Genomic DNA, 24,167 nt, shown 5'->3' on the forward strand with positions numbered 1-24,167 from the left:
GATTGTGTACATTGATTTTATATCCAGAAACTTTCCTAAGTTCATTTATCAGTTCTAGGAGCTTTTTGGAGGGGTCTTTAGGGTTTTCTATGTATATGATCATATCATCAGCAAACAGTGCTAGTTTGACTTCCTCTTTACTAATTTGGATGCCCTAATGCACAGACAATCTAAGGTCACATACTTCAAGGAACTAGAGAAACAAGAACAAACCCAAACTCAGCAGAAGAAATAACAAAGATCAGAACAGAACTAAACGAATGAAAAAGCTTGTTCTTTGAAGATAAACAAAATTGATAGCCCATTAGTGAGATTAACCAAGAAAAGAACAAAGTTCCACATAAGCTCAATTAGAAATGGGAGATATTATCACTGATACCAAGAAATACAAAAGATAATTCAAGGCTACTGTGAACACCTAGAGGAGATGGTTAAATTCCTAGAAAATACAACCCTCCTAAATTAAACCAGAAAAAAATAGAAACTCTGAACAGACCAATAACAAGCAGGAAGATTGAAATGGTAATTTAAAAATTGCCAACCAAAAAAGACAGATTTACAGCTAAATTCTACCAGACATTCAAAGAAGAATTGGTACCAACCAACTTCCAAAAGATAGAGGGAATCTTCCCTAGATCATTCTATGAAGCCAGTTTTACCCTAATACCAAAACCAGGAAAGGACATAAAAAATGAAAAAACTACAGACCAATGTCCCTGATGAACACAGAGGCAAACATTCTCAACAAAATACTATTTTTAATATACTGGCAAATTGAGTAAATGTTTGAGTTCTGTAAGCTATTCTAGCAAATTACTGAAACTGAGATGAGAGTTATGGAAATTCCCAGTGTATAGCTGGTCAGTCAGAAGTACAGGAGGCTGGGACCTGCTATTGGCATGTGAAATGTGGACAATCTTGTGGGATCTAATTTCTGATAGATAGTGTTAGAATTTAATTGCATTTTAGCACACCCAGTTGGTGTCTGCTAGGAACTGGAGAATTTGGTATCAGAAGTGAAGTGTTATTTACAGGAAAGACCATTTAAATATATATATACACATATATGTGTGTGTGTATATATATATGTCTTTCAGGGTAATCTAAAACCGGTTATTGGTGGCTTTAAAGGAGAATGTCCTCCCTTGGGGAGCTAGGTGGGCCTGCAAGGAAAGCCTGCTCACTGCATAATTCCTTGAGCTGGAAGAAGCACTCTACTTGCCCCCAGGGCAGTCTTTTTGGTTGACATATCAACAAGCAGACTTCCACCTAGCTATCTTCTGTGGTGGTCTCAGGATACTCATGCATCCTTGTGAAACGGAAGTGGGAATCTGAAATGCATCACTTCCCCCACCTAGTTTCCTGTCTTTCCCATTTTCTAATGCGTATAGATCACCAAGTCTCCTGCAATACAATTATAGAGCATATTCCACCCAATATGTCTAAATATGTGAATTATCAATCATTAGCACTTAATATGGTACACAAAATAGAGGAACAGATATTGGTTGAGTGAACAGAGGTTTAGTTATTCAACAACTCTTTACAGACAAAGATGGTTCTCAAATCAGAGCCACAGTGCTCCCATCTTGTTCTATTTTCATTGTGGAACAACATCTGTTCATTTGTATGGTGTATTATATATACTGAGACTGTAATTAAGGCACCCACAGCTTTCTCCTCTTTTGGCCAACAAACATCATTTCCATGGTCCCTTCCTCTTAAGCCTGGGTTTCCAACTCTTTAATCATCACTGCTCTCTTCTAGATCCAAATGTCCCACTTACTTTTAAACTGTGGTGACCTAAACGGAAAGCTATCATAATGATGCTGTAAAAGTTTGGCAAATTTCAGCAAAAACCAACATCTGTTTGGTCCTTTCTCATTATCTTCTTGCTGACTTTTCATTAAAGAGTTTTGGAAAAGCTGTAAAATGTATTTTTGAAATTAATTCAACAATATCCATTCTGGCCCAAGTCTCTGCATGTATACAATTTTTATGCACAAATTGATTCATAAATGAAGGGTTTTTAAGCTTACACATATAAGCCTTTATATAATATTTTAAAATATTTTGCATGTTCCTTTTTTATTTGTAGTTTTGACTGTATTAACAGTGGCATGGCTTTTGAATAAATTATTTTAACTTAATGTTTTTATTTAAACCTTTCCCTTGGTATATACCCATTGAATAAGAAAAAGAACAGTGTTACATGCACTTACCATGTGCCAGAAAAGGGTTTTACATGTACTAACTTAATTTTCATAACAACTCAGTGAGCCAAATATTATTGTCATCTCTATTTTTCAGATGATGCAGTTTAGGGAGAGAGAGGCTAAAGATTTGCCCAAGATGAGCCCAGCAAGTGAGGGTCAGAGGTGGAACCTAAGAGCACAGACTATAGGGCGAGGCTTCTAGTGTCCATCATGATATGCTGTTGTATGTACATGAACACCTGGGTGCACTAGCCCTTTAGTAGAACCTTTTTATTGGTGATCACAAATATACACAAGCAGAAGTTTTCTTTGTGTTTAAAGATGATTTTTCTAATATAGTAATAATACTTGAGTACTGATGCTTGTTTAACTGAAGAAATGACTCATGACTATTTCTTTATGGTTGTACTTTCTAAGCTCCCTTAAAGGTTTCATTTATTTTTTTGTTCTGAGAATATAAATCCTACAGTTGGTAAATTTAACTTTTTTTGTTCAAATATTGAGCTCATCTTGCCATTGTGAATAGCAAATGTAGGAGCCTCCACGAGCCCTGTAAAATTAGCCCAGGCAGCTGCGATGTACATTTTAGGCTATCTACAAATACAGAAGAATGCTTTTTGCCCTGAATATAGTTCATTTCAGGGTCAGGTTTCCAGAACAGATGGTACTATTGTCACTACCCAGGTCTTCCTGTGGGGCTTTCAGAAACTGTATTGCCCTTTCAAAGAACTCTTGATACCATTCTGAGAGGACTGTCTGCACTACGAAATTAGTGGTGTGGTGTATCCATACCTCAATAAACTTGCTCCAGCTACACCTATTTGTTCCTTAAAGTTTTCTTTAGGGAAAAAAATTACCTTGATAAAAATCATATCCCAGCTTATTTTATTTGCCTTAAAAAATTGAACATAATATTAAAAATTTCTCTAAAAAACCAAGACTAGAGGTGCTTTCTCTAGCTATTTAAGGTCATTTGAGAAAACCCACAATCCTGGCTCCAAATGTGCCTTTGAATTTACTATCTGTATAAAGTAGAAGGAAGCAATGCTTCTAGTCATAGATAAGCATTTCAAAGAAATTTTAACACGTACTCTTTACTCCCTAAGTGTTCTCTAAAACAATGATTTCTCTTTAAAAATATTATATACATACAGTTTTATGGTAGGATCTGCATCTATTAGGAAATAAACATCTTTTAGTATGCTGATTTGTAAAGAATTCATAGCAAAATGAATTCATAACAAAATATGAACAATGTTTACCTTTCTGGAAGTAGAATGGGGACTGTTGGGAATGGAGATGAAGACTTCATATTATTCATTTCCTGAAATGATAAAAAAGAAGAACAAACTCTGTACATGTATTTCTTTACAAGTAGTTATGTGAGCGGTGAGATTGAGCTACTTTGTTTTCATATATTTTTGTGAATTAAATAAAATTAAATGATTTGTCTAAGTTCACACAGCTAGTTAGTGGCTAGACCTAGAATCCTGGTCTTCTAACTATATCATCTTCCCTAAGTATTATTTATAAAGCATATCCCATTAATTTAATTAGACCATAAAACCAAGCCTTAGAACAGGTATAAATACACATAAGAGATAAATATAATGACTCATAGGTCAAATGAATTGTAACTGTGTAAATACTAAGTGCTAGAAATTAAATATTAAGTGCTAGAAATAGGCTCAGTTCGAAAATAAAATGAGGCACAGTTGAGGGAAAACTCATTTTTTAAAGATGGTGGATTCTAGATGAAAACAATGGAGGGAAATGGCCAATATGGCTGTCTAGAAGCAGCTACTGTGTGTAGCTCTCATGGAGAGAAACGGAAGGGGTGAGTAAATACAACACCTTCAACTGAAACATCCCGGTATTCACAAAGGGAGTAATCAAGGAAACAACTTGACTCATGGAGAACAAAGAAAACCAAGACAGGACAAAGCCCATCTGGGAGAAATACGGAGACAGGGGACCCTCCCTCACCTAAGGAATCCATGCTTCTTCGACAGATCTTTGCAACCCTTGGGACAGGAGATATCCTTGTGAACCCAGTCTACCAGGGCCTTCAGTCTGACAGAGCTACATGGAGTCTTGGCAGAGCAACCACTCAGACATGCGTGGAATCACTGGAGCCTTAGATACTTGGGCTTTCCAGCAAAAATAGCTGCAGCTGCAGCCAAGTGGGAGGTTAGACCCCTGTAGATACCCATAGAAAAGAGGCTGAATTCAGGAGGCTGAGCAGCAACAGCCTGCAGGCCCCACGTCCATGCTACTTCACAAGATAAGACCCATGGCTTAGAATTCTGGCCAGCCACTGGTACCAGCATTGTAACTCCCTAAGGAAGAGCTCCCAGGGGGACAGGCAGGCCTCCATCTTTACTGTTCAGGTACATTAGCTGTTCCAGCCTTCAGGCTTTGCAGAATCCAGGCCAACCAGGGGCAGAAGGGATCCCCCAACACAGCACAACTGCTCTACCAAACATGGCCAGACTACTACTTTAAGCAGGTCCCCAATCTCATTTCTTTCACTAGGCAGGACCTCCCAACTGGGGCACCTCCAGCCACCTCTCCCCCAAAGGTGTTCTCTGGCCAACAGAGATTAGTAACTTCCCAGGGATGGAGCTCACGGAGGGGGCAGGCAACCATCATTGCTGTTTGGGTGACTTAGCCATTCTAGCCATTGGGCTTTGGAGTGTCTAGGCAACCAGGGGCTGAAGCAAATGCCCAGCAAAGTATACCTGCTCTACCAAAATGTGGCCAGACGTCTTTTTTAAATGGGTCCCTGATCCTGTTCCTCCGCATCAGGCAGGATCTCCCAAATGGGGTCTCCAGCCACCTCCTACAGGTGCCTTTGGGCCAGCAGTAGGCACATACCTCTCTAGGTCAGAGCTCCCAGAGAGAGGGCCAGGTTGCCATTTTGCTGCTTCACAGCCTTCACTGGTGATACCTCCAGGTACTGGAAAATCTGATGTGACTAAGGATTGGAGAGGATTGGAGCAGGCCCCAAGCATACTGAAGCAGACCTACAGAAAAGTGGCCAGACTACTACATGGGTGCTTATTCCCATATCCCATATCCCCAGGTCTTTCAGACCTGGGCCTCTAGCCACCCCCCACCAGAGCTATCAAGCCCATAGCAACTTGGCAACTCCCTGGACAGAGCACCCTGGGTCAACTGAAAGCCTCTCCTGTATTGCTTTATTTTGATTCTTATTCTCCTTGGATTAGAGTTTGCTTCCCTCCTGAATCTCAGTGATCCTCTTATCCATATTCTGAATTCTATTTCTATCATTTCAACCAGGTTAAGAACTCTTGTTGGAGAACTGATGCAGTCATTTGGAGGACATATGACACTCTAACCATTTGAGTTACCAAAGTTTTTGTATTCGTTCTTTCTCACCTCTGTGTGTAGATGTTCCTTTAACTGGAGTGTAGGTTGAGTATAGTCCATAGATTTCTTTCCAGGAGCTGAAGGATGAAATCGCCAGTATAAAAAAGAACCTAACAAGTCTGACAGAGCTGAATAACACAATACAAGAATTTCACAGTGCAATCATAAGTATTAACAGCAGAATAAACCAAGCTGGGGAATGAATCTCAGAACTTGAAGACTGGTTCTCTGAAACAAAGCAGTCAGACAAAAATAAATAAAAAAGAAAAAGAATAAACAAAGCCTCTGAGAAGTAAGGGATTATACAAAGAGGCCAAATCTATGAATCACTGGCATCCCTATAAGGAATGGGGAGAAAGCAAACAAGTTGAAAAGCATATCTCAGGATATCATCTATGAAAACTTCCCCAAACTTCTAGAAAGGCAAACAGTCAAATTAGGAAATAGAACTCCTGCAAGATTCTCCACAAGAAGATCATCCCCAAAGCACATAATTGTCAGATTTTCCAAGGTCAAAATAAAATAATGTTAAAGGCAGCTAGAGAGAAAGGGCAGGTCACCTACAAAGGGAACCCCATCAGACAGTGCAACTCTCAGCTAAAACCCTACAACCCAGGAGAGAGTGGGGGCCAATACTCAACATTCTTAAAAACATCATCTTCAAGAATTTCATATCCAGCCAAACTAAGCTTCCTCAGTGAGGAAATAAGATCCTTTCCAGATAAGCAAATGTTGGGGGGAATTCATTACCACCAGACCTGCCTTACAAGAGATCTTGAAAATAACACTAAATATAGAAAGGAAAGACTGCTACCAGCTAATACAAAGACACACAGACCAGTGTCACTGTAAAGCAAACAAGCCACCATAATAACCAATTAACAGCACAAAGACAGGATCAAATCCACACTTATCAATACTGGCCTTGAAGGTAAGTGGGTTAAATGCCCCATTTAAAAGGCACAGAGTGGCAAGCTGGATAAAAAAGCAAGACCCAATAGTATGCTGTCTTCAAGAGACCCATCTCATGTGTAATGAACTCATAAGCTCAAAATAAAGGGGATGGAGGAAAACATACCAAGCAAATGGAAAATGGCAAAAAGCAGGGGTTACAATTCTAATTTCAGACAAAACAGATTTCAAACTAAGATAAAGACAAAGTATATAATGGTAAAGGGTTCAATTCTACTAAGAGACAGAGTTGTCCTAAATATATATGCACCAAACAGGAGCACCCCGATTCATAAAGCAAGTTCTTAGAGAGCTACTATACAAAGAGACAAAGTCTCCCACTATTATTCTGTGGGAGTCTAACATTCCACTGACAATATTAGATCATCGAGGCAGAAAATTAATAGATATTTAGAACCTAAACTCAACATTGTACCAATGGATCTGATAGACCTTTAAAGAACTCTCCACTGGAAAGTAACAGAATATACACTCTCTCATCACCACATGACACATACTCTAAAATTGGCCACATAATTAAACATAAAACAATCCTCAGCAAATGTAAAAAGAATCAAAATCATACCAAACACTCTCTTGGACCACAGTACAATAAAAATAGAAGTCAAGACTATGAAAATCGCTCAAAACCATGCACTTACATGAAAATTAAACAATATGCTTCTGAATGACTTTTGGGTAAATAATAAAATTAAGGCAGAAATCAAGAAGTTCTTTGAATATCATGAAAATAAAGATACAACATACCAGAATCTCTGGGACACAGCTAAGAAAGTGTGGAGAGGGAAATTTATAGCACTAAATGCCCACATCAAAAAGTTAGAAAGATCTCAAATTAACAACCTAAATTAAATGGAAAGAATTAGAGAAGCAAGGATAAATCAACCCCAAAGCTAGCAGAAGACAAGAAATAACAAAAATCAGAGCTGAACTGAAGGAAATTCAGAGACAAACCATTTAAAAGATCAATAAATCTAGGAGTTGTTTTTTTAAAAGAATTAGATAGGCCACTAAATAGACTAATAAAAAATTAAGACAATTAGAAATGATGAAAGAGATATTACTGACCCCACAGAAATGAAAACAACCATCAGAAACTACTATAGACACCTCTCCACACACAAACTAGAAAACTTAGAAGAGATGGACAGATTCCTGGACATATATACCCTCCCAAGACTGAGCCAGGAAGAAATTGGTTTCCTGAACAGACCAATAATGAGCTCCAAAATTGAATCAGTAATAAATAGCCTACCAACCAGCCCCCCCCAAAAAAAGCCCAGAGCCTGATGGATTCACAGCCAAATTCTACCAGATGTACAAAGAAGAGTTCATACCATTCCTACAGAAACTATTCCAAAAAACTGGGTCGGTTGCAGGGCGGGGACTCCTCCCCCACTCATCCTATGAAGCCAGCATTATCTTGATACCAAAACTTGGCAAAGACACAACAAAAAAAACATCAGGCCAATATCCTTGCTGAACACTGATGCAAAAATTCTCAACAAAATACGTGCAAGCCGAATCCAGCAGCATACCAAAAAGCTAATCTACAACAAGCAAGTAGGCTTCATCCCTGGGATGCAAGGTTGGTTTAACATATGCAAATCAATAAATGTAATTCATCATATAAACAGAACTAAAGATGAAAAACACATGATTACCTCAATAAATGCAGAAACGGCTTTCAATAAAATTCAGTCTCAGCAATCTGGGGGGCCAAGGTAGGCAGATCACCTAAGGTCAGGAGTTCAAGACCAGCCTGGCCACCATGGTGAAACCTTGTCTCTACTAAGAATACAAAAATTAACTGGGCATGGTGGTGTGCACCTGTAATCCAAGCTACTAGGGAGGCTAAGGCGGGAGAATTTCTTGAACCTGGGAGGTGGAGGTTGCAGTGAGCCAAGATTGCACCACTGCACTCCAGCCTGGGCGACAATGCAAGACTCCATCTCAAAAAAAAAAAAAAAAAATGAAAAAAACAAAAAAAAACAGTTAAAAAAAGAAAATAATGATCTTATGGTTCATATTCTGATATTCTGGCACTCTTTCAGAATGTAACAAAACCTTCTAATTAGACTTCATATAAACTCTTTACTTTTAAATATCTTCCTTTTTTTTTTTTTTTTTTTAACAAAGGTTGGCAGAGTAGAGACATGTCTTTAAGGGAGAATCTTCCTACTTAACTAATAATTTGTCCATCTGTCCATCCTATGCCTGTCTTCTTTCTCCTTGTTTTCCCTCAATATGACCACATATTGAACACCTATAATATGCCAAGCATTGTGCTAGATCCTATTCCTATTTCCAAAAAGTCTTAGCTGCCCTCTTGGAATCAGCGAACAGCTACATATATAGGATTCTTGGAGTATCCTTTTTCCATTGCTTATAGAAACACACATGTGCTTTGCTCCTTGGACTGCTAACCCCCACTAAGGAAACACTGTCCCAGAGGGATAGCTCCTTTCCATATAGAAACAGTGATGCAGCACTGAGTAGGCACTCAGTATTTACTGAATAAATTCATCAATAGCTGTGACAGCTTTCCCCTCTCCACACCAAACTCCTAAGTAAGCTTTGAAAATTCTTCAAATTTACTTCTATTCCTTTCCATTCTACCATTTTTGAAATGGAAATACGTGAAGGAAAATGGATCCTGAATAATTTCAGCCCAAATTCCTGGAGGAAAATAGTAAGAAAAGGGAAATTGCTACTTATTTGGAGCTGCCCGCAAGTTAAATTTTTATGATACAATAAATTCTTATTATTTCAGCATTACCTCCTTCCTGGTAAAATTTATCATTGGTAGTTACCCTCATTTGCATTACTTAATATGCCCTGCTAGGTTAATGTTATTTTTATTTTTTTTCACATGTCAAAACAGAGGCTTTGAAAAATTAAATAACTGACCACACAAAGAAGTCACTGGGTCAAAGACGGGGCTAGTATGAGGGTTTGAACAACCTGTTTAAGAAGTGACAGGTGCTGAATTAGTGGAATGTAAGAGTTGGCACTGAGCAATAGGCAAGCCCAAAAGAAAGAAGGCTGACTCACCAGGAAATGGAATTAGCACAAAAGGTCAACTTTCTCTCACAGATAAAGGAAAACTCACAAGTCATATCCCTGACAGGACAAAAGCAAAGACTAGACACTTCAGCAAAAACATAGCATGCCCAGAATATGACTTTTCTAGGAAAACTTTTGAGTAAGACTTACATATGGGAAAAATGTTTTAAAAACTGGGTACATATTGGGATAGAAAGAATTTCCAGGTATGCATTAAGGATATTTCTAGATCTCTTGTCTCCTCTGGGTACAACTAGGTGTACAGAGAAAAATATTTTACGAGTTTTCATTTCAAAATAAACAGAACAAGGAAAATAAAGAATTCATTAAAAGAGTATAAAATAAATTTTAGTTGCAAAATAGTATCACTACCATTTAAACTAAGAAACAGCTCTTCTAGCACTGCTACTACGGGTTCAATTCATTACAACTGATAAGATCTGGAGGACATGAAAGGGAGAGAAGGGCTGGATAGGAAAACCTTCAGGAAGATGGGGGAAAATCACTAATAGTCATTGGTTCTAGCAGTCCATTAAAACATTTTCCAGCCTGCTTATTGAAGCTGTGGAAAAACTGGGGACTCATATTTCTCACTCTAGGATGTGGAAAGTTTAAATTACAAGAAGATGGAAAGGAAGGAAATGGCAAAAGGAAGGAACACCATGAGTTAGTTACAGCTAATCTGAATTTATGGATATTTCTTAATTTAAGAAATGCAGGGAAAATCAAACAAAACGATGGGGATTATAACAAAACTGCCATGAATTTACGTACCAAAAAAGCTGAAAAAACAGGGCTTTCTTAAAGCTTATACAAATGAAGAGAAACATTAGACTGCATACTTCAGTATTATAATAAATACCTATTGAGTAGGCTGTCTACATAATGCATGTACATATAAGAGGACAATAAAAAATCAACTGGGCAACTTTTTATTGTCCTCATATATACATAATTGGGCAAGTATAAGTCAATGGACTTATACATTAGATATGGGCATTCTGAACATGCCCATATCTAATGAATTGGCAGCTATCACTTAGATATTAGAATTGCTACTATTCATTAAATGCTTCCCATGCTGTGGGCATATTTTAAGGAAATTTACATGTTATTTCATTGAATTCCTCTAGCAGCTCTGAAGTAAGTATTGTTATCCTCAGATAGATAGTAGATGAGAAAACTGAGGCTGAGAGAGGGTAAGTAACTCATCCAAGGACACATGGGTAGGAAATAGAGAAGCCAAGGCTTAAACCTAAGGATAATTCTCTCAGAGTTCATGCTCTTTCTACTATGCCACACTCTTTCACCTCCATCTTACTCTAGGGTATCTACAGCTTGATGAGGTAGAGAAATGCTTCTAATGACATGGAAACCAAAGGCAGTACTCCTCAGGAGAGAGGGCTAAATAAGAGTATTTAAGATGATAGCATGGAAAACAGAGTGCATGTTGTAAACACCTAGCACAATGCTTGGCATATCGTAGGTGTTCAATGTATGGTCATGTTGATGGAAAACAAAGAGGAGAAAGAAGGCGGGCATAGGATGGACAGATGGACAAATAGTTGGTTAAGTGGGAAGATTCACCTTTTCCTTTGAAGTTTACAGGGATCTGTGTGAAAGCCAAAATTTCAAAGACATGGAGGGAAGCATACACAGCTGAGGTTGTGCCAGAGTCAGGGTTCTTACAGGAGTGGAAGAACATCATCCTGTCAGGACATGAAAGTTGGATACGTGGTCTCTAGGACTCCAAAGAGAAGGCATTTTTATCCCTTTGCTCATGCAAGATAGGCAAAGCATTTAAATATTTGGGATTAGAATATATTATATTCTATATATATATATTTTCTATGTGTGTGTGTATATATAAAATAAATATTCTCCCAAACTTTTGAAATCCCAAATCTGTAAAAAAAAATACATATATATATGGCTATATATGTAGGGGAATAGGTATGTATAGATATAGATATGTATAGACACAGGCAATTGCAAGATATATATGCCTATATATACACACATACCTTACAATTGCTTGTTTTGTCATTTACTTTTGTTAAACTTTAAAGCTGTTTCTGTGTTAACTTGTTTGCAAGGATTAGTGTAGGAGGAGAAAGTGATTTTTCGGTTCCGTGTCTTTTCTCATGCCTACTGTAGTTCATGGTAGGCTTTTTTTTTTTTTTTGTCAACATTACAATCTGAATTTTTAGCATCATATTGTAATAAGCTTTCCCTTGTTTTCCTGATACACTGAAAAAATTTAAGAGCATTCATGATGCTGTTGAATGTTTCTTTAAAGAAACAGATAACAGGGGCCAGGCACAGTGGCTCATGCCTGTAATCCCAGCACTTTGGGAGGCTGAGGCAGGCGGATCACGAGGTCAGGAGATTGAGACCATCCTGGCTAACATGGTGAAACCCTGTCTCTACTAAAAATACAAAAAACTTAGCCGAGTGTGTTGGCAGCCACCTGTAGTCCCAGCTACTTGGGAGGCTGAGGCAGGAGAATGGCGTGATCCTGGTAGGTGGAGCTTGCAGTGAGCAGAGATTGAGCCACTGCACTCCAGCCTGGGTGATGGAGCAAGACTCCGTCTCAAAAAAAAAAAAAAAAAAAAAAAAAAATTTAAAATTAGAGAAAATCTGAAGTGTTTGGAGGTTTTGATCAGATGTATTCTCAAGTGGAGGGCTTCTATGAAATAGCATAGCTGTAGGAAGAGGCAGTCAAGCATGAAATTCTAGGTAGCATTAAATAGAAGGCAAAATAAAAGTTGCATGTTTTTAAACCACATTTCTTAAAATATCTTAACATGTCTGAACCATGCCTAAGCCTATTTTATCAAAGTTACCACTAAAAAATTAGCTAACTGTCTTCAATTTACATTTCAAACATTTCTAGAGTGAAACTCTTTTTGGTCACTTTCCTTGATGTATTGGTAGTAAATTATATTTTTTACAATATACATGTAAGTATTTCACGAGTTCTTATTAATATAAAAAGTAAGGCATCATTTTCACCCTTTCGGAAAAAAAAACACAAAAAAACACAAAACCAAAGAGGAAATGTCACCATCCAAAGACAACAATCTTGATATTTCCTATAGGGTTTTGTGTGTGTCTTGGAATGGAGAAGGATGATAAGCTTCTATAGGACTCTCAGGCAGCCAAGATCAAAACATGTGCTCTTCTTGCTCTCTGGGACTCATTGCCTCTAAGAGAAGTGTGGTCTAGGAAATCCACTGTGATGGCTGTATTATCTTAAGTCTGTAGTTGCAAAAAAAAAATAGAATTCTACCCGCCCTACAAAGTAATAATCCCATCTCTAGAAAATCAGGCACAATGAAGTAATTCTTTAAATTATAGATAGTATATAAAATGACTTCAATTTTCCAAACAGTCTGCATGATTTTGCATATTCATAGCTCACAGATGACTCCATAGTGACCTGGCAGCAACCTCTCTCCTAATTGGAGCCTGATTCCCAGGTTCCAGGTCTCATTTTCATTCTAGAGAAGATTCCCCCACAAGATTGTTTTATACTTAAATCTAAGGAGACTCACAGGTTTTTGGTTTGCATTTCCTTTTCTAGACAGAGGGTACTGATTACATCCTGTACTAGAATAAGTTCCTGTATACCCTTTGATATGGTTTGTCTCTGTGTCCCCATCCAAATCTCACCTTGAATTGTAATAATCCCCACGTGTCATGGAAGGGACTTGGTGGGAGGTAACTGAATCATAGGGGCAGGTATTTCCTGTGCTGTTCTCATAATAGTGAATAAATCTCACGAGATCTGATGGTTTTATAAAAGGGAGTTCCCCTCCACATGCTCTCTTGCCTGCTGCCATGTAAGACGTGACTTTGCTCCTCCTTTGCTTTCTGCCATGATTATGAGGCTTCCCCAGTGGAACTGTGAGTCGGTTAAACCTCTTTGCTTTAAAAATTACCCAGTCTGAGGTATGTCTTTATTAGCAGTGTGAGCATGGACTAATACAGTAAATTGGTGCTGGTAGAGTGGGGTGCTGCTATAAAATTACCTGAAAATCTGGAAGTGACTTTGGAACTGGGTAACAGGCAGAGGTTGGAACAGTTTGGAGGGCTCAGGAGAAGAAAGGAAAATGTGGGAAAGTTTGGAATTTTCTAGAGACTGTAGGGCTTAGAAGACAGGAAGATTTTGGAAAGTTTGGAACTTCCTAGAGACTTGTTGAAGAGCTTTGACCAAAATGCTGGTAGTGATATGGACAATAAAGTCCAGGCTGAAGTGCTCTCAGATGGAAATGAGGAACTGGTTGGGAACTAGAGCAAAGGTCACTCTTCCTATCCAAAGAGACTGAAGGCATTTTGCCCCTGCTCTGGAGATCTGTGGAACTTTGAACTTGAGAGAGATGATTTAGGGTATCTGGCACAAGAAATTTCTAAGTGGCAAAGCATTCAAGCAGAAACAGAGCATAAAAGCTTGGAAAATTTGCAGCCTGACAATGCAATAGAAAAGAAAAAACCCATTTTCTGGGGAGAAATTCAAGCTTGCTGCAGAACTTTGCGTAAGTAACAAGGAGCTGAATGTTAATCACCAAGACAATGGGGAAAATGTTTCCAGGGTATGTCAGAGATCTTTGTGGCAGCCCCTCCCATCACAGGCCTACGGGTTGCGGGGGCGGGGGATGGTTTCCTGGGCCAGGCCCATGGCCCCCCTGCTATGTGAGCGTAGAGACTTAGTGCCCTGCATCCCAGCCGCTCCAGCTGTGGCTAAATGGGCCAAGGTACAGTTCAGGCCATGGTTTTGGAGGGTGCAAGCCCCAAGTCTTGGTAGCTTCCACATGGTGTTGAGCCTATGAGTACACAGAAGTCAATAACTGAGGTTGGGGAAACTCTGCCTAGATTTCAGAAGGTAAATGAAAACACCTGGATATCAGGAAAAAGTTTACTGCAGGCATGGAGCCCTCATGGAGATCCTCTGCTAGGGCAGTACAAAAGGGAAATGTGGGGTTGGAGCCCCTACATAGAGTCCCCACTGGGGTACTGCCCAGTGGAGCTGTGAGAAGAGGGGCCACTGTCCTCCAGACCCCAAAATGGTAGATCAACTGACAGCTTGCACTGTGTGTCTGGAAAAGCCTCAGACAACACCAGCCTGTGAAAGCACCCAGGAGGGGAACTGTACCTTGCAAATCCATAGAGGCAGAGCTGCCCAAGGCCGTGGGAACCCACTTCTTGCATCATTGTGACCTGGATGTGAGACATGGAGTCAAAGGAGATCATTTTGGAGCTTTGACTGCCCTGCAGGAATTTCAGACCTGCGTGGGGCGTGTAACCCCTTTGTTTTGGCCAATTTCTCCTATTTGCAACAGCTATATTTATCTAATGCCTTTACCCCCATTGTATCTAGCAAATAACTAACTTGCTTTTGATTTTATAGGCTCATAGGCAGAAGCAACTTGCCTTGTCTTAGATAAGATTTTGGACTATGGACCTTTGAGTTAATGCTGAAATGAATTAAGCCTTTGGGGGACTGTTGGTAAGGCATTATTGGTTTTGAAATGTGAGAACGTGAAATTTGGAAGGGGCCGGGGCTCTGTGTCCCCACCAAAATCTCACCTTGAATTGTAATAATCCCCACATGCCATGGGAGGGACCCAGCAGGAGGTAATTGAATCACAGGGGTGGGGTTTTCCTGTGCTGTTCTCGTGATAGTGAATAAGTCTCACTAGATCTGATAGTTTTGTAAAAGGGAGTTCCCCTGCACATGCTCTCTTGCCTGCTGCCATGTAAGATATGACTTTGCTCCTCATTTGCCTTCTGCCATGATTGTGAGGCCTCCCCAGCCATGTGGAATTGTGAGTCAATTAAACCTCTTTCCTTTATAAGTTACCCAGTCTTGGGTATGTCTTTATTAGCAACTTGAGTACAGACTAATACACCCTCCTTTCTAAAAGATCCTTTCTTAAACTCAGGCATTAGGCTGCATGGCTTCATTTTTAACAATTAAGAAGGTTATTAGTTTTACTGGTTTCTCACTCAACATTTTTTCTTGTTTTTATCTCTCTTATCTGGATTCATATTTTACTTACTGGAGTATGTTCACAAGTAATTCTTGGACATCTGAAAAAATGAGACTAGCTAGTTTTTGTGTGATACCTATTAATAATGCCTCTGAACTAGTGTTTTATGAAATACACTTTGGAAAACAATGACATAAATTTACTTACATTGACCAAAAACATTGAGATTTCTGAGTTAGATTTGATTTCATTAAGATCAAACTTTCTTGTCACCAGTGAACCCCCATAAATATGGATTCGAATGGACCTCACAGAAAGAATTACTAGGAATACACATTTATCTTCCCTTACTATATTTTTGAGTCATAGGCAAGTAAGCAGAAAGAGGATATCAAACACTTTTCACCTAAAGTCTTAAAGAACGACTTCTCAAACAAGGTAGAATAAATAAAGTTGTAGACTTCTTAGAATCCCTCTACCCCACTCTTTCCACACACCCCCCACATAGGTAAATGAAACCATATAAAGGACAAGAAGATACACATTTTTCTACTTGTGAGCCAGTGTTACTATTGAGCTTTGTATGGCCAAATTTGTTTTTGCTACCAACTTAGGGAAAATGAGAAAATGAGATTTAGATAAGAACAAATGCTATGGTAAAGAGTGAGGCCAGAACCCCAGACTAGAATAACAACACTATTTGAAGTAGGACTACATAAATAAATGTTTTTCATTTATACCTGGTAATTTCCATCCTCCTCTTTCACCCTCGAGTTCCTGTAGTGTGAAGGCATTTGAAGAAACATAATGAGCTCTCTCTGGGAAATATAGAGTTAACTTTGAAAGACAAATCTCTTATTGGAGATAGGCTACATGAGATTTTGCTGGATATGGAAAATAAATGTGATAACCTTCACCTTCATTTCCTGGAGTAACCCTGACACGCCCCCCCATAATTCCCACTTGGGAACTTGAAATAAGATTTGATTTCAGTCTCTACAATGCACATATGGTGTATGTACAAATAGCTTCTAAGCCTTTTGATGTCCATTAAGAGGAAGGAGTGGGGAGCTGTTTCCTGTAGGAATATGGGGCACTAGGGAGCATTAAAGAAAGAAACAATGGCAAAGGAAATGTCAGTCTTTTGCACTCATTATGTTTCTATGAACAATGAATTTCATGAGTTTTGAGGCCTTTAATGGATGCGTTACAGGTTCCAATTTTGTTCCCACAACTATCTTGGGGAGCCATACATAATAGATTTACATTTGAAAAAACACCCAACATCATCCCATCCCTCCTTTCCTTGGTCACCTAATGGGGATATTGGATTGTTGTGATTCCAGACAATATGAAAAGCCTTTTGGAACATTTGTAGTTAGAAGATCTATTAAAATGCATGATTATATCAAGTCTTGTTCTTTCTGCCCTCCAATTCCCCACATTAATTTTATTGGGGACAGAGAATATTAGAAAAACAAATAAGACAATAATAACCCTTCATAAATACATCAACCAGAAATAATCTCAATATATATCCTTCAAGTCATATAAGTATGTATATATTTTGTCAAAGAATTAAAGAGTTTTGTGTTATAACAAAGGGGATTAGTTTATTAAGCACAGTTATTAAAATAGAAGTCTATTATGTATTTTAATTTCCACAAAACCTTCTTTTTGCCAAACACCCTAATTTTTATTTTTTCTCAACTTAAAGCATAGTAATACTTTAAAAGTTTTAAATGGACTTTGTATGACCTAGACATTTCACATGTATTATTGAGCTTGTATCATCCAAATCCTTGGATTGTTCCAAAGTTACAGAAAAAGAAATCAGAGTACTTGGGGTAGTGCCTTACTCAGAAATTCACATATGAATTTTTTCAATGGACAAAGCTCCAGCCAGAGTCTAATCCACACTTAAGCTTTTTATCTTAGGACTTTCAATGTTGAATATGGTTGAAGAATAAATATTGAGCTAGCAATTATCTAGCACCTATAATTTCCAAAGAACTATGTTGGAAAGTTTATTTATAAGACAATTCATGGCCCTATAACTAAAAAGGAATGACTCCTGTTATGTTTTTAGAGAGGCTCTTTAGGAGAATTGTTTTGTACTCAGCCTCCACTGTGTAACCAGTTAATTAAATCATTCAGGAATGAAAGTTATTTAAATTTCAAGTGATACCAGACCCAGCTCAGTTCTTCCCATTCCTCTCCTGTCTGTATTTAGAGCTGTGCATCGTGTTTCTAATTGCCCCTCCTCTTCTTCTAATACTTATCAATCTCCTGAGAAGAACATAAATGAGGGCAGGAAAAAGCTTTTTATTGAGTATTATGTCCTCAGTAATACTCTACATCAGCAGGTGCTTAGCACTTATTATCTTATTTGACTTTTACAACTATTGATATTGATATTTCTGGTTAATAGCTATTTGTCCTCAAAATTCCATTCTCCCTTTTTTCCTGGGCATGTCTTCCCTATTCAAGATTATGTTTCTCAGCTTCCCATGTGGCAATAGTCATGTGACTAAGTTCTCACTAATGGGATCTGAGGGAAAGAACGAAAGCTCCTGTGTGTGAGACTTATTGAAAAACAACTGCTCATCCTGGACTTCTTTTCATCCTTCTTGCAGGCTGGCTGAATTTGCCAAGACCCAGCTTTGCCCTTGCATGTGTGAAAAATGGCCTCAAGTATGACTCCATGGCAAGATGGAAAGAAACTGTGCTCTTGAATAGCTTAGAGATTCAGAGTCCCCCAACCAGCTTGAAACGCCCACCTCAAAACAATGACATGAGAAGAAACAAACCTCTAATTTAAGCCACTGTATTTTTAAGAGCATTGTAGTTTGAGATCTCTTTCTTTCAGCTGTTTAGTCCCCAGCTAAACACTTATTGACCTTATCTTACAGGTCAAGAAAAATGAAGTTCTGGGGTACAAGTCACTAATGTATTAGAAATTTGCCAGCTCTCCCTTCCTTGCCCAGCAGAGTATATTTCCACTCAAACACAATGAACCCATTTGGAATAGGACAAAACAAAATGGGGTGGGCCTGGAACAAGAGAACATTCAGCTACACAGGATCCAGGTCCAAACTCTTTAATCCTCCCATTTCTGGATCTCAAATGAACACCTTTTTGTCTAGCAGTTCTCAAGAGGTTTGCTTTCCCACAACAGCTTGTCAACAATGTAAGAAGTTCAAAAAGAGCTTTTGGGGTTGCAGGTTGTGTGGCATCATCCCAGCTTGTCTCAACACCTCTGATGAACAGTAGCGGAAGAAAGGGACTCTTTCCACATGAGTTGCTCGGCAGTCCCCGTCTCTTAGGGAGTTTATAAAAAAAAATCCATTGTCTTGTTCTACTAAACCCAAGTAAATATAATTAACACCAAATTTGTGTTCTGCTCATCAAACTGTACAGCCATAAAGAGATAATCTTCGTAAAATAAATGACTAGGCTTCCTTGATAAGTCAATAAGGCAAAAACCTTGAGAGTAAATTAAGACAAATGGGAAACCAGCTGGAAGAAATCAAACAGGCAAAGCAGGTGGGTTGGCTTGTGTTTGGGAAGATAAAACACAGCATGAAACATTTGCACATTTACACAAAAGCAAGATCTATAACCTTATGCTTTGAACTGAGCTAAATTCATGACTTATTTAAGAAGAGCGGGTAGCTGGGAACTGGTTGAACTAAGAGTGTCAAGACCAATTCTGACGATGTTTTCTTGTACTTTGCCTGTTTTTACATGCTCTGAAGATTGCCAAACAACCAACAGCAGATGGTCCTGTATCTAAGTGCAATGCTAAGTGGTGTGAGGGATGGCATGAGTGACCATTTATTCAGAGTAGCATAAAAGAAGGAATTCTTGTTAAAAATGCCTCTGTTGTATCAAGTGGCTGTAAAACAGGCAAGAGGTGAGTAGACCTTCAACAATCTGTCCCTTATTGGGACAAAACCAACACTGGGTCCAACAGCCCTGAGGCATTCCAACATACATCTATAGACACGCAAAAGCTCAAAAGCTACAGCATCACTTGAAATACATCCTTAGGTGACAATCCTGCGTCCAGCAACTCCATGGCCTTTTCCCAAAGAATATGCCTTGCTGTTGTAAACGTAGATTTAGACATCTCAGTTGATCCCATTTTGGCAGGATTCGTTTGGCCAAAAGTAACGATTGCCCCTTTCATTTTGGGCCTCTGACAATGCTTCAGAAGTTGTAGTCCAAGCACACACAATAGTGCCAGGAGTTGAGTTTCCAATAACTTCTGGCTAAAAGCCTCAGAGTTGGCCTTTCCCAATTTCTCATGCAAAATGTTCAAAATTAACAAAAGCCACCTCAAACCGCAATTTTCAGAATCTGGGAACTCTTACATCCAAGAGCAAGATGGATACACTTGGATTGAAAAATGCAACCAAGACCCACAAATGCCAAGTCCTTGCCACAGAACAAGCTGTCCAGCTGGAAGAAAGTAGAGGAATCCCCAAACCATTTGTCCTGTAGCTCAAGAACACCAGAATTATACCAAGACAAAACTGTGCAGCTGTCACTCTCCTGCACAGGTGTACCGCCTTGTGAAGTGATCAGGGAGACTTCTGTGTTGCCAAACCCTCCTCACATACACTCACTCCCACTAAAACAGCTCTTTCTATACAAATTAGAAACTGAGGCTCCCAGAAAACAACTTGAAAGGAATGTAGAGAAATTTATGATTGTCAGATTTAGCAAATAAAAATACAAGGATGCCCAGTTGAACTTGAATTTCATATAAACTACAAGTAATTTTTAATATAAGTATGTCCCAAGTCTTAAAAGAGGACTACAAATAATTTGTTAGTATGAGTATGCCCATAAGTATTTGGGACATACTCACACTAACAAATTATTTGTCATTTATCTGAGATTCAAACTTAACTGGGCATTCTATACTTAACTTGGCAATTTGAGGGAGGGCGAAAAAAGAATACATTATTACATTGCGTCATGGAGATACAGACCTTAAAAATAAAAATGTTGTAGGCTGAGGCTAAGACACAGAAGCCTTTGCAGCAGTGCTAACTGGGTATTATAAGTTTATATTTATTAACTCTTTTCAGAAATCGTAATCTTGAAGGAAAATATCCCAAATCATCTCAATACAGACAATATCCCTACAAGGATACTACTTGACATATTCAATCAAAACAATATGAATTCTTACAAAGTAAGAATTGGACTAGAATTTAGAGTGTATGCTCATTGGCCTTTTAGCTATCTATAGCTGGAGTCCAACAGATACCAAATGTCATGCATGGAAATCCACATGCCCATCATTGATAGTCTAAACAGAACTTGTTTGATTAAGAATAAAGGAGGAGGAAAACAACAAAGGAAACTATATTTCAGAATATGGTAAAGTGATTACTATCCCAAGAATATAAAAAAGTATTTTTATACTATCTGACATAATCAAAAGAATATGGATTACATGAAACAAGAGCCAGAAGGTACAAGGATGAATTAAGAAGCTTGTTAGGTGAGTTAAAGACATTTCAAGAAATTGAAAATTTAGGAGTATTAGAGTCTTTATTGAAATCAGTGAAGGAATTGACAATGTCTATCATTGAATTAGAGTTTAGGTATCAGATGCTGTCTCAGAACTCATAAGAAAAATCAATGATAAACAGATGATAGCTCTAAAATGGTAAAAAAAATAAAAAAATAAACTACACAATTTAAAAAGGAAAAAAAGGTTTGCATAAGATTTGCCTTCTGCAACAATAAATTCCAGAAGAGAGTAGAAAAATATCTATAAAATTTGAGTAAATATTGCTCCTCCAAAGTACATATTTACTCGGTTTTCCTTGTGTAAAGAAGTGAAAAAGACATTCTCACATATGAAAGAAACAGAAAACATATCACATGTGTACATTTCTTGAAAGTACATTTCATTGGGAAGTTTAACATGTGCTCAAGAAATTAACCAAATTATTAATTCAAAACTAGGTAAGTTCTGGAGAAAAAGCCCTGACAGTTTTCATAATAATCTGAGGAACACCAAGGTCCATGCTGGCTGAGCAGTGTGGTCTCTAACAGCGGTTTTTAAATATGAATGCACATGATAATTACTGGGGGAGAACATTTAAAAACATCGAGATTAGACCCCCACTTCAGATTAATTAATCAGAAATTCAGAATAGTGGATGGAAATGTGGGCATTGAAAGTTTTAAAAGCTCTGCGGCTGATTTTAATGTGTATCCAGGGTTGAGAACCATCCTTTAGATAAAGAACAAGCATGAAATCAGGTCTGAGTTTGAACTCCTTCCTATGATTTATGGGACATGAGGTGATTGCAGGCAAATGGCTCAACCCACCTAGACTTTATCAATTTTAAAATCTGAGATAATTGTATCTCTATCATGTTATTAGCATAAAATTAGAAAATATATGTCATTTACCAAAGGTGGGGTTACACAATTTGTAGCCACAACAAGGCAATATTTTCACAGTATTTTCTGGGAATGGCAGTATGCATATGGTATTTTTATTTTTCCATCATAAATAAGAGTTTTGTAGTTAAGCAGGCCTTTCTCCTGTACACCATTAAATTCTATGTAATTCTAAATATATTTCAGTTCTACAGAGAGCAGCAGCTCATTTGCCAAACTTTAAGGACCTCTAATATCTGTCGACTTCCACTTTTAATCTGAACCAAACACACTGCTCTCCTTGCCGAATATTCATGCAAACCCAAATGGTCCCACCATAGCCCTGCTCACTTCTGCCTTGGTGCGGCTGCTCACATGGGTCACTGGTTCACACCTGCTGTCTTTTCCCTCATTGCTCTTTCTTAACTCTAGCTCTAACTGACCTTCTATAGTGCCCTCTAAATTTACTACAGTTCTCCAGTAAATTTATGTATTTACTTATATATTTATATATTTACTACCTTATATATCATAGTACTGTATTGTTTATTATTTTGTATTTATTTTCCCCAATCTAAACTTTAGTTTCCTGTGGATGGTGTAGGAAGAAGAAAGGGTGATATGGAAAGAGTATTTAACAATGCACAGAAATGCTCATCAGTGGTATTGAAACAAAAGTAGTTCACTAAATGAATCTATAATATTGACTTGATTATGGAAAATTGCATTAGGCAAAGACTGAAAAAAAAATAAACTAAAGGTTTGGCAGTGGTAACCTCTTAGTGGTAAGATTATGAGGGACTATTACGTTTTCTTCATATTTTTCTCTATTTTCTGTGAGCTGCATTTATTAGTTCTATAGTAAGTCAGCATATGCAAAATGGCATATACAACAAAATCAAATTTTTCAGAAAGCAACTGTTAAAAAGATATGAGGAAAGGATACAATTATTAATAGTATTCATAAAAGAAGATATAAGAGTGGAAAATAAGCACATGAAAAACTGCCAAAGATTATTTATCAAGGAAATGTAATTTAAGCCACAACTATTACTGCACAAACCAGAGCATAACTAAAATTAAAAGGTCTGACAACACCTAATAATGACCAGAATGTGTATCTATATAAATGTTGACAGCAATGCCTATAACAAAAAGTTGGAAATAACCTGACCCTATAGAAGTAGTTGGGAAATTGTTTAACTTCAAAGCAGAATATTTTACAGCCACCAAAAGTTATGTTTTGATAGAATTTTAAATGATAGGTTGAAAGCTTACAGAATTGACAAAGCATGTCAATTGTCAAAAACAGTTAATTCTCGGGGGGTTGTGAGAGAGAGCTAATTTTTTGCCTACATAGTTTTCCAAGTGTCAGTATGCATTACTTATATCAGAGGAAAAAGCAAATAACAAATATTAATGTGATGACTTGTTTTTGGAATACAAGTACAATTACCTCAGCAAAGGAATTCATGTTTCATGAACCAGTGACCCTTAATGCTGATTGTTGAATGACTTGGATTTCTTAGGTAATAGCTTTACTTGATATATTGTGTATTTTTGGTTTAATTGTTGGTCAGTTTGGTATTCCATATGGTAGTGCTACTCAAAATGTGTTGTGAACCCTTGGTGGCCCATAGAGTCAAAACTATTTTCATAATAATGCTAAAACATTATTTGCCTTTTTCATTGTGTTGACATTTGCAGTGATGGTGCCAAAGGAGTAGAGGGTAAGATTGTTGGTGCCTTAGCATGAATCAAGATAGTGGCACCAAACTTTACTAGTTATCACTGTGTTCTTTGCTATCACATACTCACTGTTAAAATAAATAAAAAATTTAAAAATTAAAATATGTACTTCAGAATCTCCTTATGAAACAGTGAAAAATTACCATTGAATCTCTGCCTTTGAATATATGTGTTTTAAAAATTCTCTGTGCCACAATAGGAAATGAACCTAAAGCATACCAAGTACCATGATTGTTGATTAATGTGGGCTGAACTGTCACTTTTTTAGAGCATGGGTAACCATTGTTACTTGAGCACCACTGTTCCTTGAAATGATGAATGACAGGAAGTTATCATTATTCAGATCTAATATTTGACATAAATTTTC

At 37.8% G+C, this 24,167-nt stretch overlaps 1 long non-coding RNA gene across 1 annotated transcript in view; it reads right to left on the reverse strand.

The window, feature by feature from the left end:
- The window catches only part of LOC129041345 (uncharacterized), a 92,238-nt gene that overhangs the window by 12,714 nt on the left and 55,357 nt on the right, over positions 1-24,167 (reverse strand). Inside the window, exon 2 of the long non-coding RNA XR_008503839.2 lies at positions 3,479-3,540. This is a non-coding gene — a long non-coding RNA (uncharacterized LOC129041345). The remainder of the gene's footprint in view (positions 1-3,478; positions 3,541-24,167) is intronic.

This window comes from Pongo pygmaeus, chromosome 6, assembly GCF_028885625.2.
Source record: "Pongo pygmaeus isolate AG05252 chromosome 6, NHGRI_mPonPyg2-v2.0_pri, whole genome shotgun sequence".
In the NCBI taxonomy this organism is placed as follows: Eukaryota; Metazoa; Chordata; class Mammalia; order Primates; family Hominidae; genus Pongo; species Pongo pygmaeus.